This window comes from Sus scrofa, chromosome X (genome assembly GCF_000003025.6).
Source record: "Sus scrofa isolate TJ Tabasco breed Duroc chromosome X, Sscrofa11.1, whole genome shotgun sequence".
NCBI lineage: Eukaryota > Metazoa > Chordata > Mammalia > Artiodactyla > Suidae > Sus > Sus scrofa.
In genome coordinates, this window is record NC_010461.5 from 31525867 (window position 1) to 31544418 (window position 18552).

Genomic DNA, 18552 nt, shown 5'->3' on the forward strand with positions numbered 1-18552 from the left:
ATTATTTTACTTTACTTTTTTACTTTCTCTTTCTGATATTCCATTGTTAATGTAAAGAAATGCAACAGATTTCTATATATTAATCTTGTATTGTGCTACCTTCCTGAATTCATTTATTCTAATAGTTTTTGTGTGGTGTCTTTAGGGTTTTCTGTATAGTCTCGTGTCATCTGCAAATAATAAGAATTTTACCTTACCACTCCCCTTTCAATTTTGATACCTTTTATTTCTTTATCGTTTTTGTTTAATTTCTGTGTCTAGGGCTTCCAGAACTGTGTTGCATATAAGTGGTGAGAAAGAGCATCCTTGTCTTGTTCCAGAATTTAGTGGGAAGACTTTCAGCTTTTCACCTTTGAGTATTATGTTGGCTGTGATTTTCTTGTTGAGATATGTTCCCTCCATACCCACTTTGGTGAGAGTTTTTATGAATGAATGTTGAATATTTATCAAAAGGTTTTTCTGTGTCTGTTGAGATGGTTTTGCCTTTTTGTTGTTGTTGATGTGGTGTATCACATTGATTTGTGTATATTGAAACATCCTTGCCACAGCGTATGAATCCACCTTGATCATGGTGTATGATCATTTTTATGTTTTTGGATTTGGTTTGCTAATATTTTGTTGAGGATTTTCACATTGATATTCATCCAAAATATTGGCCTGTAATTTTTTTTTTTTTTTGGTAGTGTCTTTGTATTACTTTGGTTTCATAGAATGACTTTGGGAGTGTTCACTCCTCTTTACTCTTTTGGAAGAGTTTGAGAAGTATAGGTATAAGTTCTTTATACATTTGGTAGAATTCCCCAGTGAAGCCGTCAAGTCTTGGACCTTTGTTTGTAGGATGTTTTTTAAATTATGGATGCTGTTCCACTTCTAGTGATTGGTCTGTTCAAAGTATCTATATCTTCTTGACTAAATTTTGGTAGACTTTTTGTTTCTAGAAACTTGTCCATTTCTTCTAAGTTATCCATTTTTGTTGGCATATAACACTTTATAGTATTCTCTTCTGATTTTTGCATTTCTATGGTATTATTTGCTGTTTATCCTCTTTCATTTACTGTTTTGTTTATTTGGGTCCTCTCTCTTTTCTTCTTGGTGAGCCTAGCCAGAGGTTTGTGGATTTTATTTATCTTTTCAAACACCAGCACTTGATTTCATTGATCTTTTATATTACTTTTTTATTTCTAATTAATTTATTTCTGCCCTGATTTTATTATTTTTTTCCATCTGCTGTCTTTGGATTTTGTCTGTTCTTTTTCTATTTTTTTTTTTTTTGGTAGTAGAGTAGGTTGTTTATATAAGATTTTTCTTGTTTCTTGAGGAAGGCCTGTATCATTATGAACTTCTCTCTTAGAACTGCTTTTGCTGCATCCCATAGATTTTGTATGTTTGTGTTTTCATTGTTATTTGCCTTGAGATATTTTCTGACTTATTCTTTGATTTCATTGTTGAATCATTGGTTTTTTAGTAGCAAGTTTTTTAGTCTCCATGTGTTCATATTTTCCTCATATTTCTTTCTGTGATTGATTTCTAGTTTCGTACCACTCTGGTCAGAAAAGATGCTTGAAATAATCAACAGATTCTTTTTTTTGGCCATGTAGAAAACACACACATACTCATATAAAGAGATTTATCTTCTCAATGTATACTTATCCTGGAAGTTCAATATTCAGATATAAAGACTTTAAGCTGAATGTCAAGAATGGAATCATCAGCCACTAGAGCCTTATTACTAAATAAACCTGAATTTATATTCAATAGAATATCTACAGCCTGCCTTGGACTCCCATGAAAAAGTGTATCTCTAACACATGATCAAGAATTACAAATTAACAGTGTGCTACTTAAATGTGGGCCTTGTGATAAACTCTGAAACTGCTAGACTCTCCTTCAGGGTGACAGAGTAGATGTAGTTGTCAAATTTATGCTTTCCTTCAAGTCTGTAAATCTTCCTTGGCCATGTTCTTTTATTTTATTGCACTCCTAAACATATCTTTTAATATTTAGAAACAATTTTATTTTTGAAGTGTATTTCTTCCTCTATTCAATACTGACTGGATAGCTGCTGCTGTATGCCAGGTGTTTGTCTAGAGGCCATTGCTGCCCTTGTGTCAGATCATTTTATATAAAACAGAAAATGCAGGATGCGTCATAACTCATTGATGTTTTAACATGTGTGAATTTATCTCTTGCTAGTCATCTGAGTTGCAACTGGTGTTACAGTTAGTACACATATTATTTGATGGACAAAGGACAGGAAGGAAAGGTTAATGCTCACAAACCCTGAAGGATAACACCATCATGAATGTGGTTAGAGCTATCATGAAACATCAGAGCCACCTGAGAAAGTAGAGATGGTAAAAGCAAAGAGAAGGATCTAAAGGGCCACTGGCTGGATGTAAGCAAACCCGTTCTCCTCTTTATGAAGTTCCTCAAAACCTGGCTTTTGCAAACCATTCTTATCTTCTAAAAAAGCACGAGATGGTTTGTACCAATGAACACTTCAAAGACTAGTGGCACCTGATTGGTTTTTATGCTCCTACATCTGTGTGACAGACCACACTGGTAACTGGAACAGTACAACATAATACACATTTGATTTCAGCCAAAGTCTTGATATTATTCTTCCTAGCTTTGTCATTGAAACAAGCTAGGAGATGCTGGAAGGCAAATGGAATCCAAAATCCATCATATACTTATATCATGTTAGATTTTTAAAAATAATTTATTATAGTTGATTTATAATGTTGTACCACTTTATACTGTACAGAAAAGTGACCCAGTCATACACACACATACACACATATATATACATTCCCTTATATTATCTTCTCTCATGGTCTATCCCAGGAAATTAGGTATAGTTCCTTGTGCTATATAGTAGGACTTCATTGTTTATCCATTCTAAATGTAATTGTTTGCATCTACTAACCCCAAACTCCCAGTCCATCTCACTCTCCCCATTCCCCTTTGGCAACCACAAGTCTGTTCTGAATGTTTGAATCTGTTCTGTGGATAGGTTCATTTGTGCCATATTTTAGAGTCCATGTATAAGTAGTATCCTATGATGTTTGTTTTTCTCTGATTTACTTCACTTAGTATGATAACCTGTAGTTGCATCCATGTTGCTTCAAATGGCATTATTTCATTCTTTTATTGCTGAGTAGTATTCCATTGTGTATATATACACATACATGTAACACATCTTTTTTTTGGCCACACCCATGGCATGCAGAAGTTCACAAGTCAGGGATCAAACTGATGCCACAGCAGTAACAATACCAGATCCTTAACCCACTGAGCCACCGGGGAACTCCATATACTGCATATTCTTAGTCCATTCATCTGTTAGTGGACATTTAGGTTTTCTCCATGTCTTGGCTATTATGAATAGTGCTTCTGTGAATATAAGGGTCCATGTATCCTCTTCAGTTATTATTTTATCTGGGTATTTACCCAGGAGTGGGACTGCTGAATCATATGGTAGTTCTATATTTGGTTTTCTGGGGAAATCCGTACTGTTTTTCATTATGGTTGCCCCAATTTACGTTCCCACCAACAGTATAGGAGGGTTCCTTTTTCTCCACACCCTTTCTAGAATTTGTTATTTGTAGACTTACTAATGGCAGCCATGTTAGAAAATTTTTATAAAAGGGATGTATAGCTATCTGGCTATAGCTTTTAGGCATTTGTTTGGCAAACTAAGAAGAGAATATGAAGAGAAGGAGAAGATAGAAAAAGCAAAAGTTTACATTAGATAACACCTTAAAATTTTCTGTGTTGCGATGGTCACTAGCTTTCTTTCAACATTAAAGAGAGACAAAATGGCACAGATATGCAGAGCAAAGACTGGAGACAACTGCTATGGTTCAAATCTCAGCTCTGCCACTGGTTGAGTTATGTGAATGTCAGCAACTCACTTAAGCTCTTTTTACCTCAGCTTTCTCTGTTAAGCAGTGGAAACAATTGTACCTATATCAACTGTTTGTGGGAATTAGTAAAGTAAATACAGATATAGATGTAATGTTATAGTTATTCTTAATAAAGGATTCATGTGTTCAGTAGTTATTAGAACACATGAAAAAGTGAAATTGATCATCATAAGCAGATTTTTTCATGAGCTTCAAATAGAGAGTTTTTTTCAGAGTTACAATTAAGTGGTAGATTTTACATATGTACCATGCATCTTCTAGGCCAGCTTCCAAATAGATTTTATATAAGGCCTGCTTTATTTAAAAGTTAAAAAGTTAAAAGTTAAAAAGTTTTGGAGTTCCCTTGAGGCTTAGCAGTTTTAGGATCTGGCATTGTCACTACTGTGGTATGGGTTCAGACCCTAGCCCGGGAACTTCCACATGCTATGGGTGTAGCCAAAATACAAAAAAGTAAATTTTGATTAACACAATATTAGCACACAAAGGATGCCCCCTACGTGATTTTTTTCAGTGTTGGAAAAGGCTTTTTTCAAATGTGAGGGCCAGAGATAGGATGGAGATGGGAATTAGCCTGTTAAATAAAAGTGATAAACATTAATTGAGCCCTAGTAGTTGAGTGTTTCATTTACTCTCATTTACTGCCCATTCCTACCTTGAAAGATTAAACATTATCTGTATTTGATAAATAAGAAAGCTGACCTTTAGTGAAATTAATTAGTAACCCAAGGTCACACAGCCTGAGGATGGCATTATTTGGGAGTTAAAATCATGTTTGTTCAGTGGTATAAAATAATGAGGAGACCTAGCATTTATTTAGTGCCTTCTGCATGTTCTGTGTTAGAGAATTCATGGCACTCTCATCCATTGGTGGTTTAACAGTAGATGATGTAGGGAGTATTTGTGTTATCAGTCCATGGATGAGGAAATTGTGGTTCAGAGGGGTTGATTAACCTGGCCCAGGTCATAGAGATAGGAAGCGATAGGTAGGAGATTCAGAGTCTGTTCTTCATGTAACATGGAATTATAAAAGGCAATCATTTTAAATTTGATGATGGCTTTTGACTTTTAAAAAGCCCCATTTTTGAGAAAATATTGCATATTCTTATGATGCATAAAATAACTAGAACTAAATTTTATGTAAAGTGATTCTTTACTTCAATATTGTTGGAAACCTAGAAATAGCTCTACATCAGTTTAAATGACAAAAATCAAAATATGGCTTACTGAAGATATAAAAAGCAATGTGGCTTATATCCAAGAGAGAAATCTCTCATTAAAAAGAAAAGAATTTATTGATTTATAGCTATTTTAGAAAATATTTAAAACATATTTTACACAAGTAAAAATAGAATAAGCCTATTATATATTCTGTGTTTAAAAAAAAAAGCCGTTCACAGGCCAACTGTACTGGTTATGGAATATTGTCTCATAAAAAAAGAATAAGGCTAAAAGTTGATTGAAATATATAACCTTGGCTTTACCTTGAACTATTTCAAAGGGATATTTTATGAAAGCATTGACAACTGAATTGTTGACTTCTGAATATGATCTTTTTGCAATAACAGTTAAATAGGAAGTTGCAAAATACAAGATGTGCAATTTTGCTATTTCACTGTGGGAATAGAATAAATATCCTTCCCAAAGTTAAATGGAAATTCACAATTAAATGCTAAAACTTTTGTTTGGCATTGCTTTTTAAAACCGTACAGGGCAAATAGTGCTTCTTATCACACATAATACTAGAAGTCAAATTTTGAAGTGAAGTTGTCATTTTAGATGGCAACTGGTAGTAAATAAGTTTCTGGGAAGTGTATCATTTCAGAAAGTGGCAGAATGTTGACTATAAAAACTATTTCTATCTTGCTTTAATTTAGGCCTAACATATGAACAACTTTATTGTACTCACATTAGACATTTTATTTAGACATTAAACAGAAGTTTTCTGATGTTGAACCTTTATCAAAACTGAATGAAAGCTTGTTTGCAATTGTTCAGATAAGGCTTTCTTGTGCCAGTGTCATGATAGATCTCTTTCCAGTGCGATAACTTCTGAATTGCTAATTTTTAGAAATGTGTCTTAGCCATAATTTACACTTGTAAAAACTAAATAAATATAGTCACTTTTCAGCAAGCAGAAAAGCACTTATAGCTGCTATTGAACAGAAATACAAGGTATTTGTTGATGATATTAAAATTGATCATTGTTACTTATTTTCTGGAGCTACAAGCTTAACTGATACTATCAAAGCTCATGAATAATAGGATTGAATTTCAAACTAGTATATTAAAAATTTTCAGGGTAGAGATTAAATTGGTTATTACAATTAGAAACCACCTCAATTGTAAGTTTTCGGCATTTTGTTTTCTAATGTGGAATAAGCAGAGTTAAAGCACCTTGATGATTGCATTGAGCTCTGTCCATCTGTAACATCTAAAGATTTTCCCCTATAAGTAAATGCTATATAAAAATATTTTAAATATTTCTAAATTGTTCACTATTTAGAAATCATTTTAGGCCACCAGCCAAGGTCAACATATTAAATTTTTACAGACTGTTCTTTCCAAAAAAAATCCACAAATTCAGTGCAATTCCAATCAGACCTAAGCAATTTAGTTTTGGCCATTCACAAATTGATTCTAAAATTTATATGGAGAGGAAAAAACCCAGAATAGCCAACACAGTATTGAAGCAGAAGAACAAAGTTGAAAGACTGACACTATCTAACTTCAAGACGTACTGTGTAAAGCTACAGTAGTTAAAGCAGTATGGTATTGATAAAAGAAAAACAAATAGATCAATGGAACAGAATACAGAGCCCAGAAATAAACTCACATAAATTATTGTCAGCTGATCTCTGATGAAGGCGTAAAGGATATACAGTGGAGCAGAGTCTTTTCAAAAAATGGTGTGGGAACAACTAGACCCCCACATGCAAACAAACAAACAAAATATATATATATATAGACATAGTCCTTGCAGCCTTCACAAAAATGAACTCAAAATAGATCACAGACCAAAATGTAAAACACAAAATTATAAATATCCTAAAAAGTAACATTGAATTAAACCTCGTTGACTTGAGGTAGGTATGACAGTGACTTTTTAGATAAACACCAAATGTATGATAAACTGGACCACATTAAAATTAAACACTTCTGCTCTGTGATAGACACTGTCAAGAGAATAAGACAAGATACCAACTGAGAGAAAATATTTGTGTAAGTCACATCAGATAAAGGACTGTTACCAAAAATATAAAAAGAACTCTTAAAATTAGACAGTAAGAAGACAACTGAACTGAAAAATGGGCCAAAGACCGTAATAGACACCCCACCAAGATAGAAATACAGATAGCAAATAAGTATATGAAAAAAATGCTCAATATCATATGTCATCTGGGAAATGCCTATTAAAGCAACAATGAGATATCACTTTGCATATACTAGAATGGCCAAAATTCAGAACACTGACAACACGAAAATACTGGAAAAGATCGTGGAGCAACAAGAATTTTCATTCATTGCTAGCAGGGAATGCAAACTGGTATAGTCACTTTGGAGGACAATTTGGCAAATTCTTTCTCTTTTTTTCCCAGCTCTTTTAACATATAATTAATTGACACATAGCATTGTGTCAATTTAGGGTGTACAATGGGATGATTTCATGTATGTATATGTTGCCAAATGATTACCCCTTAAGATTAATTTACATTTCCATCACCTCATGTAGTTACTATTATTTATTTTCAGAGTGGAGAACTTAAGATTTACTCGCTAGTAACTTTTTTTTTTTTTTTTTTTTTTTGGTCTTTTTGCTTTTTCTAGGGCCGCTCCTGTGGCATATGGAGGTTCCCAGCCTAGGGATCTAATCGGAGCTGTAGCCGCCCGCCTTCACCAGAGCCACAGCCATGCTGATCTGAGCTGCGTCTGCAACCTACACCACAGCTCACAGCAATGCTGGATCCTTAACCCACTAAGCAAGGCCAGGGATCGAACCTGCAACCTCATGATTTCTAGTCAGATTCGTTAACCACTGAGCCACGACGGGAACCCCTAGTAACTTTCATATATACAATACAGTACAGTTAACTACAGTTAATTGTAGTCACCATATTGTACATTAGACCTCAGAACTCATTCATCGTATAAATGCGAAACTATACTATTACTTTGTCCCCCGTGTTTTGGCATCTTCTTTCAGTACTTCTCTGCTGCTTCTCCATGCACTACTCCCCTAAAGTTTTGGGGGTTTTTTGCCTCTCTGCTCTTCTCTCACTCTTCCCATTGTCCCTCAGACATCTTAACACATTCACAAATCCAAATATCATCTTGTTCCATATAACTTCCAATGTAGATCTCCAGCTCAATCTACTTCCCAGGACTCCAGTTCAAGACTATCAAGTACATGTTGGACATTTCTTCAGCCATGATAGCAAGTAGGGACTGTTTAAAATAAAGGACATAATGTGTCCTCCCCAAACATGCTTTAATTTCTAATTTCTCTGCTTCTCTTTGTATTGCAATAATTTTCATTTATCTGGCTAGAAAATGTTATCATTGAGAGCTTTGATTCTTTATTCAAATTCCATATTCATCCAGTCTTGGTCATTCATCACACTGCCTCGTAATTCACCCCTCCTTCTCAAGACAAGACTGTGACAGTGACATCTCAACTCAAGTCATACTTCCTCCTCATGTTTTACTCACCCTCCACCTCAGCTTCAAACCATCTTGTTCATCACTAACAGAGTTAGAAGGCTAAACCACTGCTTGGATCACACTAGCCTGCTATCAGAAAAGTATCAAAGGCTAAAAAAAAAATTTTTTTATGAATTAAAGTCTGTGCTTCTTATTCTAGAAGTTATATCCCTTCACCATCTGGCCTCACTTCTATTATAAGGATGCCCTCAAGGGAAGGATTTCATCGAAGTGGACTCTGCAAAAGAATCACTTGATTTGTCAACACCAAACTCACCATAGATGTGGCTGTGGCAGAGGGCAGTAGAGTAGGGGCTGCCATGGGTTTCTAACCTATCATCCCTGGTCCCCAAAGAGGTGCCCATGTATGGAATTCAGGGGGTGGGGGAGGGCTGATGAATTGGATGGATAAAATGACATTTACATTTTCATGAATGTCTCACTGAAATGCATCATTTCTTTCAAGTATAAATGTGGACAACCAACCTAATAAGTAAGAAATGCCTATGACTAGGTCATCAATAAACATACTAGCTTTTTTTTTTTTTTTTTGCTTTTTAGGACTGCCCTTGCGGTGTATGGAGGTTCCCAGGCTAGGGGTTGAGTCAGAGCTACACCTGCCTGCTGGCCTGCACCACAGTCACAACAACGTGGGATCTGAGCCGCGTCTGCAACCCACACCACAGCTCACAGCAACGCTGGATCCTTAACCCATTGAGCGAGGCCAGGGATAGAATCCACATCCTCATGGATCCTAGTTGGGTTTGTTACCACTGAGCCATGATGGGAACTCCAAACCAGGTATTTTTAAATCATGTAACAGTTGTGTCACACATCTTGAGATTATGAAAATTAAGAAACCGCCCACTTTATCTTGTTGCTCAGTGAGTTAAGAAGCATACATACTCCTACATCACAACTGCATTTGCATTTCATTTTTATTTGACAGCACCGTTTTGAAATTACTGGCTTCCTTTGTTATCATATATATGTATATATGTGTATATATATATGTGTATGTGTGTGTGTGTGATGTCACACACACACATATTTTTATTTAGATACAAACTATTCTGAGTATTTTTTTTATATGCTAAAGGTGTCTGAAAACTGCTACACTGTATATGGCATAAATTGGAATTAGGTAACTAATAACAAAAAAAAAAAAAAGGTGGTCCTAGAGGTAGTTCTATGAATTTAAATACATTAAGTTTATCTGATTGTTATTAAAATTTTCTTTTAAAAGATATATTATGGTCCTGATATTCACAAACTAAGGGGCCTCTAGCTGATTGGAGTGACATCCTCATAAGAAATTGAGGAAGTTCCCATTGTGGCGTAGCGGAAACAAATCCAAGTAGTAACCATGAGGTTGCAGGTTCAATCCCTGGCCTCACTCAGTGGGTTAAGGATCTGGCATTGCCATGAGCTGTGGTGTAGGTCGCAGACTCAGCTCTCTCATGGATCCCGAGTTGTGGTGGCTGTGGTGTAGGCCAACTGCTACAGCTCCAATTCAACACCTAGCCTGGAACCTCCATATGCTGCAGATGTGGCCCTAAAAAGAAAAAAAAAAAAATTTAGAACCTTCATGCCAGACACATCTCAGATATATGGGTTTTATATGGATTTTTAAAAAGCAACTGGAGAAAATTGTTAGAAAAATGATTTGCAAGTTATACCACATTATACAACCTTTAATTGGTACAAGCTAATTTTTATAATATTGCATTAGAAGTGAGTCATCTCTCTTGTGAACCTACATATTTTATAGCCATCTTTATATTTATGAATCATATTATGTCATTGCAATCAAAATAAATTTAAGAATTACTGCTATTAAAGTATAAGTTAACCATTTAGGACAAATAATCTTCACCTTAATAGCAGTTTCTGCAAAACAAACTTCTTGCTGAGGAAAATAGAAATGTACTTGTATATTTCACTACTTTAGCTGAACTGGCTGTAGTACTACATTTCTATTGTTGGTTACCTGTCAGTTCTATAGTAATGGACAGTCAAATGAGCTTTTCAAATTATAATTCTTATCCCAACCAGAGAGCTCTCTTTATGGTTATTCAGGAAAGAATCTTAACTTTCACCATATCTTAAAATATGATATCATTAACGTGATTTCTGTCATGACCTTAAGGAAAATAGACTTCACACATAGTATGTTTGTTTGCTTGCTTTTTCTTCTTTTTTCTCATTGTTATAATGCTATGTTTGTAAAATTAGTTTCCATATTTTCATGTCTAGTTCAACTTTTTTTCTGACGTGTTAGCCAAAAAAAGTTAATTTTGATCTCAGAATTTAACTGGGTTTTTTATCCCTTCAATTTTTTTCCCTCTTTAAATGGTATCACCTTCCTTAGGGTTTCTCAATATTATTATCATATTTATCTCTTTTTTTCCTCCCTCATCTCCCTATATCCATTCATCACTAAATGTACCTATAGTGGATACTCTCAATAATCAACCAGGAATTATCTCCCCAGCTGTTGGGGTCCTTTGGAAAGATAGCTTTTGGCTGTCAGTCTTTTCTCAGGATTTCCTTAGTGGAAGAAGACTGCTTCACCCAAAGTGAGGCTTCCTTCCACAGTTAACCCACTTCCAATGACTAAACAACAGATGGGTATAAAGATCAACTCAGGATAATCCTGAAGGGTCAGCTCAGCTTTTGTGTTCCCCATGAGGCTGACTGAGTCCTTCACTGGGTCTGCATCACACCTTAGCATCTACTTTCTCCAGTTGTATTATACTCTCTTTCCCAACACACACACACACACATACACACACACACTTGTTGATAGCAATATCAGTTCCTTTTAAACATTTTGTCTGCTCAGTTTCATCTTCAGGATTGCTTCCCATGGAAACCAACCTACGATAGAACCATTTTACCTTTTCATTTTTCTTGAAACTATCTTCCTTTTCCTCACTGATCTAGTTCAATCTTTCATTTGGAATGGTCACTCTTTACTTTTATTCCTTGCCGAGTGGGCTTTAAAATACATGTTGGTGACATAGACACATAGATTTTGATTGGAGCTCACTGAAGGCATACATTTCAACTTCACCCTTCAAATATTTCCCTACTCATGTGGCATTACACCCACTGAAGCATGTACAGTTGGCCCTCTGTATCCATGGGTTCTGCATCTCTGGGTTCTGCATCTGCGGATTCAACCAACTGTGGATCAAAAAAAATTTTAATCCAGAACGTTACAAAAAGCAAAACTTAAATTTGCCGTGGGCCACAACTATTTACATAGCATTTACATTGTATTTACAACTATTTACATGGAATTTACATTGTAGTAGGTATTATAAGTAATCTAAAGGTGATTCAAAGTGAATGGAAGGATGTACATAGGTTAGATGCAAGCAGTGCGCAATTTTGTATAAGGCACTTGAACATCCCAGGGATTTTGGTATCCATGAGGGTTCTGGGATCAAGCCCTTGCCGATACCAAGGGGGCATCTGTACTGTTCTAAGGCCACATATCCTCCATAATGGTTCTCATATACACTCATATCTTCTTGCATCTCTCTGCTTGAAGACATTCTTTGTCATGGGAACTAACTTAGTTTGTTTATGTTAGAAATATCTGGGAGATAATGTCTCAAGAGTGTCCTTCAAATAATGAGGCATGAGATTATAGTGAAGACTCACTCAGCTTCCTCACCCTACGATGTGACAATTCTACATAGTGATATTCTCCATAGACTCTAACCAGGTCCCCCATCAGGTACCCTAGGTTTCAGTAGCAATGTTTATAATTCTACCCTTTACTGGCTTTTACTCTTCATTGTCTTAATTTCCTACTTTAGAGTATTTCCTAAGATTACCTTCCAGATAAACTATTTGCATTCAAATCATTTTTTCAGAATTTGCTTTATGGGGAACCCCCCCCCAAAAAAAGTAGTTATGTTGATAACTGATGATCTAGGACAGTAGTAAACAGGCCTCTGGGCCAAATCTCACTGCCACCTATTTTTATAAATATTGGAACCCAGCTGAGTTCAGTAGTTGCAATAGAGACCAGATGATCTACAAGCATAAAATTTTTAGTATCTGAATGTTTACAGAAAAAAAAATTATTATTACTTGATCTAAATTATTGCCAAAGTCCCCCAAATGGTCTCCCAGATCTAGCTGTCTTCTCTCTGCTCATTTATTTTGTATATTACCTCTAGATTTCTCATTCAGAAACTATTGACTCATGCTTTCTGTCTCCTCCAAAATCTTCAGTGGTTCCCACTGCAATAAGAAGTAAAACAGGAGTTCCTCTTGTGGCTCAGCAGATTAAGAACCTGACATAGTGTCCATGAGGTTGTGGGTTTGATCCTTGCCCTCGCTCAGTGGGTTAAGGATCCAGCATTGCTGCAAGCTGCAGTGTAGGTTGTAGGTCACAGATGTGACTCAGACCCTGCGTTGCTGTGACTTTGGCATAGGCTGACAGGCAGCTGCAGCTCTTATTTGAACCTTAGCATGGGAACTTACATATGCCATAGGTGTGGCCGTTAAAAAAAAAAAAAAAAGTTTGTAAAACAAAACCGCCCTACAAATTCTGCCTATATTACTAACTGTATGTCACTCCACATTTGCCACCACACACATACACCATATACACACCTCTATTCATTATTTACAAAAATTGTCTTTTCCTTGAGTTCCCTGGTGGCACAGTGAGTTAACGATCTGGCATTGTCACTGCAGTGGCTCAGGTCACTACTGTGACCCCACTTTCATCCCTGGGCCTGGAATTTACTTATGCTGCAGGCACGGCCAAAAAAAAAAAAAAAAAGTAATTGTCAAAAAGTAACTGTCTTGTCTTTAATTGTAACAAAAATTTTGTGATTTTGCTGTAAGTTCATTTCATCTGCTAAAATGCCCTCCTCCAGCCATATTGGCTCTTCATTCAAGGTCCAGATAGAACTCAATATCTCCTAAGAAGTCCTGTTAGACAACCCCCCATTGATATGATTGATCTCTTTCTACCATACTCCCCAGAATTGTGTGTAAATTTTCAATCTGTCACAGTGTACTTTGTTTTGAGATGATTTATGGATATCTGTTTCTGCCACCAGAATTGGTGGGCTTTCCTGGGAGGCAGGAGCCATATCATATCTATCATTATATCCAGTGTTAATATTTGAAATAATTAACAAGCATACCAATCTGAAAGGATGCCTGATCAAGGTCCTGAGATACCCTGATATGCTATGTGTTAACTCCTTAGTTGTCACTGAATTATTGGGAGATCTAGGGTGTTCTGGGCGAGGAGATAGAGTAGAATGGCAAAAGGTTATACTTTAGTAAAAGCAACTGTTACAATATTTTAATAGATCGTAACTCGTTGAATGCCAGTCTTGTTCATAACTATTGTATTTCTAACAGATGTCCTAATTATGTCATCAGTAAATCATTGTTGTATACTTAAGAACAGAATTGAAACTGAGCACTTTTTAAAAAAAGACTGCTCTCTCTCTTTCACACATACACCCACACACACAAGTTGATGCACATCTTTGACCAGCCTGAATAGGGAAAATTTCACATATGTGAAAAATTTATGGTGTAATTTTCCTTATATTATTTCAGATTAGTTAACAGCTGTTCAAAAACAATTACATGTACAGTGTTCAAAAACGTGTACAAGTCTTCTAGTAGTAATATCAATAAAAAATGGAATTAGCCTTTCCTTGACTTGCTCTATTTTTCCAGAGCTTAATGGCAACATTAATTCAACTCTAAGGAAAAGCTCTGGCACAGCTATCATAAACATATTTTGCAAATATTTTTCAAAATAATGAGGCCTGCAAAGCCTCTTGTGTAACTATTAGCATTTACCCTAATCCACACTCACTTTGCATTGTGCCCTTATTTGCCTTTAGTTCTCTAAATTCCTTCTAAAATCTTCCATACAGCTATGTGAAATAGGACATATTTGCTTATTATAATATGTCTTGAAATGTATGGCCTCATAATTGCTGATAAGAACAGTACAAACAAGGTTATACAAAGGAAAAGCGTATCAAATCCAGTTATTTAATTCCCCTGTTCATTTTGGTAACTCCTTGCCCAGGAGTTTCTTTCAAGGTTGTCATTAAACATTCCTAATTCAATAATATTTCACAGTTCACGATGCCTCGTGTGTTCCTTTACCTCAGCAGCAGACCTCGCTGCCTTATATATAATAGGATGCTGAGGTTCATTCATTATGTTTTGTCTAAAAATAATCATGCCAATTCTGAGGGACATAGTGTTCATTACAAAAGAAAAGATAAATTGCAAATCTGTCATTTGATGATTAAAATTAAATTCATAATATAGGTTATTTTTTGTTTTCTGCTTTAAAAATATTCCTTCATTTTATCTTATTTTTAATTAAAATGTTGGATAAAATATTTATTGGAAATTTGAAAAATACATTGTGCTATTTACTAGGTGAAAAATCTTCTAAGGTAGAAAACCAAGTGAAAGAGAGAGCATTTTCCTTGGAGTCACTTGATGAACCTTGAGTTTTGAGTTTTGTTTTTTTTATATATAATTTCTTATTCAAGTATAGTTGATTTACAATACTGTATTAGTTTTAGATATACAGCACAGTTAGCTTTATTTATATATTTATATATTCTTTTTCACATTCTTTTCCATTATAGGTTATTGCAAGATAGTGAATATAGTTCCCTGTTCTGCACAGTAAGTACTTGTTTATCTGTTTTATATGTAGTGTCATGTTGTTACGGCAGATACCCAGCAGCCCTGTGCTGCAGCGTATCAGCTCTGGCGACAGCCCTGTGGCTGCAGCGTACCAGCTCCAGTAGCTCTGTGGCCGTAGTGGATCAGCTCTTTTACCCGGCGAGAAACCAAGCGAGCACTCGGAGAGGTGGAGAACTCAGGTTTATGACGCCGGCGGGCTCAGAGGAGATCATTCTCCAGAGTCTGAGCCCGGAAGAAGGGTTTCACAAGGCTTTTATGGGCTATGTCTTCTGGGTCCAAGCTTGGCTAGTTGGACTGGAGTGACATCAGGCGAGATAGTAGATGCGGAAACAAATTTACAGAAGCAGATGCATGGGGGAGGACTGGTTGGGGCAGTTGGCTAGACTGCTTAGTCATCATGGCTGGGGTCTCTCCTTTCTACATTTTATTGGGACATTTTCTCCTACATTCCCCCCTCTTGATGCTTTTTCACATTCTTACAGCAAGCATCAACCTTCCTGGTCTTCTTGGACCAGAGGCTGATATAAGTGTGGCCGGGACATCACCACCGTTTGTAGCTTTATAGATTCTAGGCCTGAGGAGACAAACTTGACAAGACAGTTCAGGATACAGGGGCCAAATGTGAGGGCCATGAAGAGCATGAGGAGGGGCCCAGCCAAAGGCATGAGCCATGCCACACAACTCCAGTAGTTGCCGCAATTTAACCAGGAGTTATCTAATTCTTCCCTTCTCTTTGCTATGAGCTCTTTTATTTGTTGGGCCATGTTTCTGACTATTCCAGATCTGCTGGCATAAAGACAGCATTCTTCATCATGCAAAGTCCCACTTTTTCAGCAGTGAATAAGTCCAGTGCTGTCCTGTTTTGAAGGGCCACTTCTGCCAGAGAGTCTACCTAATCCTGTAAGGCTACTAGGGAAGGGGCTACTGGTTCCACGTCATCTGTGAATTCTTTAGATAATTAATGGTAATAAGCAGTGGAGGATGCTATTCCTCCCACTCTTGCTCCTATCCCTGCTGAAATTCCCAAACCAACTAAATAAGGGGATAATTTGCATTGCTGTCTTGTTCTGCCATGTGCCTCTATGGGTACCATAAGAGACTGATTCCCAGGGACAATATCTATTTGAGGAGTAACAAAGGCTGGAGTGCAGGTCCTTGTCCAATTAGCAGGGAGGCACTGGTAAGCATCTGTTAATCCTGTCCCATCCCATAGATCATCGTCCCAGTCTGTTGCCCCTGGAGTGAGCAGCAGGGTGAGTGTCAACAGGACTATGATTCCCTTAATCCTTTTCACCGACCCATTATGAACAGGGATTCTAGTACCCTGACAGTCAGGAGATACATCACACAGATGAGTAGCTGGGCTCCCTGTCCCCATTCTGAAGGGGATACTGCATATAGCCCCACTCCAAATATGGGGGCTATGGCAATTTCAATTACTAATATTCCCCACCAGAGCATGAGTTCAGTTCAAGTTTGCATGGAGATCCTCTGGCCTCCACTTGTACAAACCAACCAACTTCCAGCATGTGGCTGGGGCAGGGCTGTAGATTCCTCAAGTTTCTGCTGTGCGTAAACTGGCCAGCTTCTGGGTGTGAATAGAGCAGGGCCTGCCATCCTCTGGTGCCGAATGTCTCTGGAACTTGATCCTGAGGGGGGTTCTCAGGGTGCCGGACAGCTTCCCAGGTGTCTGTGTCAGTGGCAGGAGCAGCCTTCTTTATTCTGGTGTGATGGATCCATGGGGTAATACCTGTAACCTTTATAGCAGTTGGGGTTGCTATGCGACCCTTAATTTACAAATGTTAACCAATAGCCACATCAAAGAATGTATCGAAGCCCATGTTCCTACCCTGACTACCTGAGTTAATATTCTGCCTCAATCCCCCCCGCAAGTTGGAGACTCTAACTGTGGGGAAAAAGGGGCGATGACTGCTCTAACTTCTTCTGGCTAAAAAGGGGTGTCGTTAGGGAAAGCAGTTAGGTCTCCACTCATGGGATGGTCAAGTGGGCTTTGATACATTGGTTTGGGTACCCCTTCTATCAACATTTGAAGGTTGATAGCTTTTAATCGGGATGTAATGAAGCAAGAAATACAGTTAATTATACTGTGTCTGAATAAAGGGATATGGTGAAGAAATATTTTCACCAGGAGGAGGAGGTCATCTGGTTCCACAGGGCAGCTCCAAAAGCTGGAGCTGGATAGGACCGCTCATGAATGTACTGTTGAAGATCTAGCAGGGAATTAGACACATTCTGTGAACAATCAGGAATACAACATTTAGATTTTATAATAGCACAGGTAACTGTATGATTTTTCTGATTTCTCTGGCTGGTTATGAAATATTTGTATGCCTTGGTCAACATGTAATTGAAAGCTACCTTATGTCCTTGTGAGCAGGATGATTTATGGCACCACATTACTTTTAAAGTTAACTTACTTAAATATATTCTAGATAGTCCCCACCATGCACAGAATTCTCTTCTCAGTGTCCACTTCCCATACACCTTGTATCACTTTCTGTATCCATATTAGTCTGTCCCTTATTTTCCAACCAGAGCAATCAGCTGAAGACAGACTTTCTTTTGCCTTCATAAAATGCAGTTCCATCCCTCATTCCTTCTATATTGAAAGCACACAGATTCTACGTTTCTAAAGCAACCACAGACTGTCCTTTATAATTTCTAAAAACACATGTTTTTCTTATGGAGACCATTCAGGGTGACACTGATCATATTGATTAATTATTCTAAATACCTTTAGTTTCTGTTTAGTAACTGATGTCTCAGTGTCTCATTTGACTTCTGTTAAACCTAGGTACGATAAGATATTATACCTAATGTTGACAGCTGTAACGACATGTGTGTATTAATTAGATCAGCAAACTTCAATTATAATTTAAGATATTAATTTAATACTGAATATTTCCCAGTTGACTTGAACCTAAAATTAATTCTGGTCAGTTAGTTACCTTCCATATTTTGAGAATTTATATATGCAAAGCCTTAGTCAAGGAAATGCAGAATAAAGGCATCTTTTAAATATGATACAGTAACCCATGCTGCTGTTTCTGGAATTTGTGAAAGAAGAGTATAGGGATTGGGCACCACTGGATGTAATGACACCAGTGTCTCATTTATTAGATGGAGGTCTTGTACTAGGAATCAATCCCTGTTATGTTTTTGCACTCCCAATATAGGA

At 36.9% G+C, this 18552-nt stretch overlaps 1 protein-coding gene across 2 annotated transcripts in view; it reads left to right on the forward strand.

Moving 5' to 3' along the window:
• Positions 1-18552, forward strand: part of LOC100623332 (melanoma-associated antigen B16-like) — a 363390-nt gene that overhangs the window by 168075 nt on the left and 176763 nt on the right. The gene's annotated exons all lie outside the window — the stretch shown is intronic.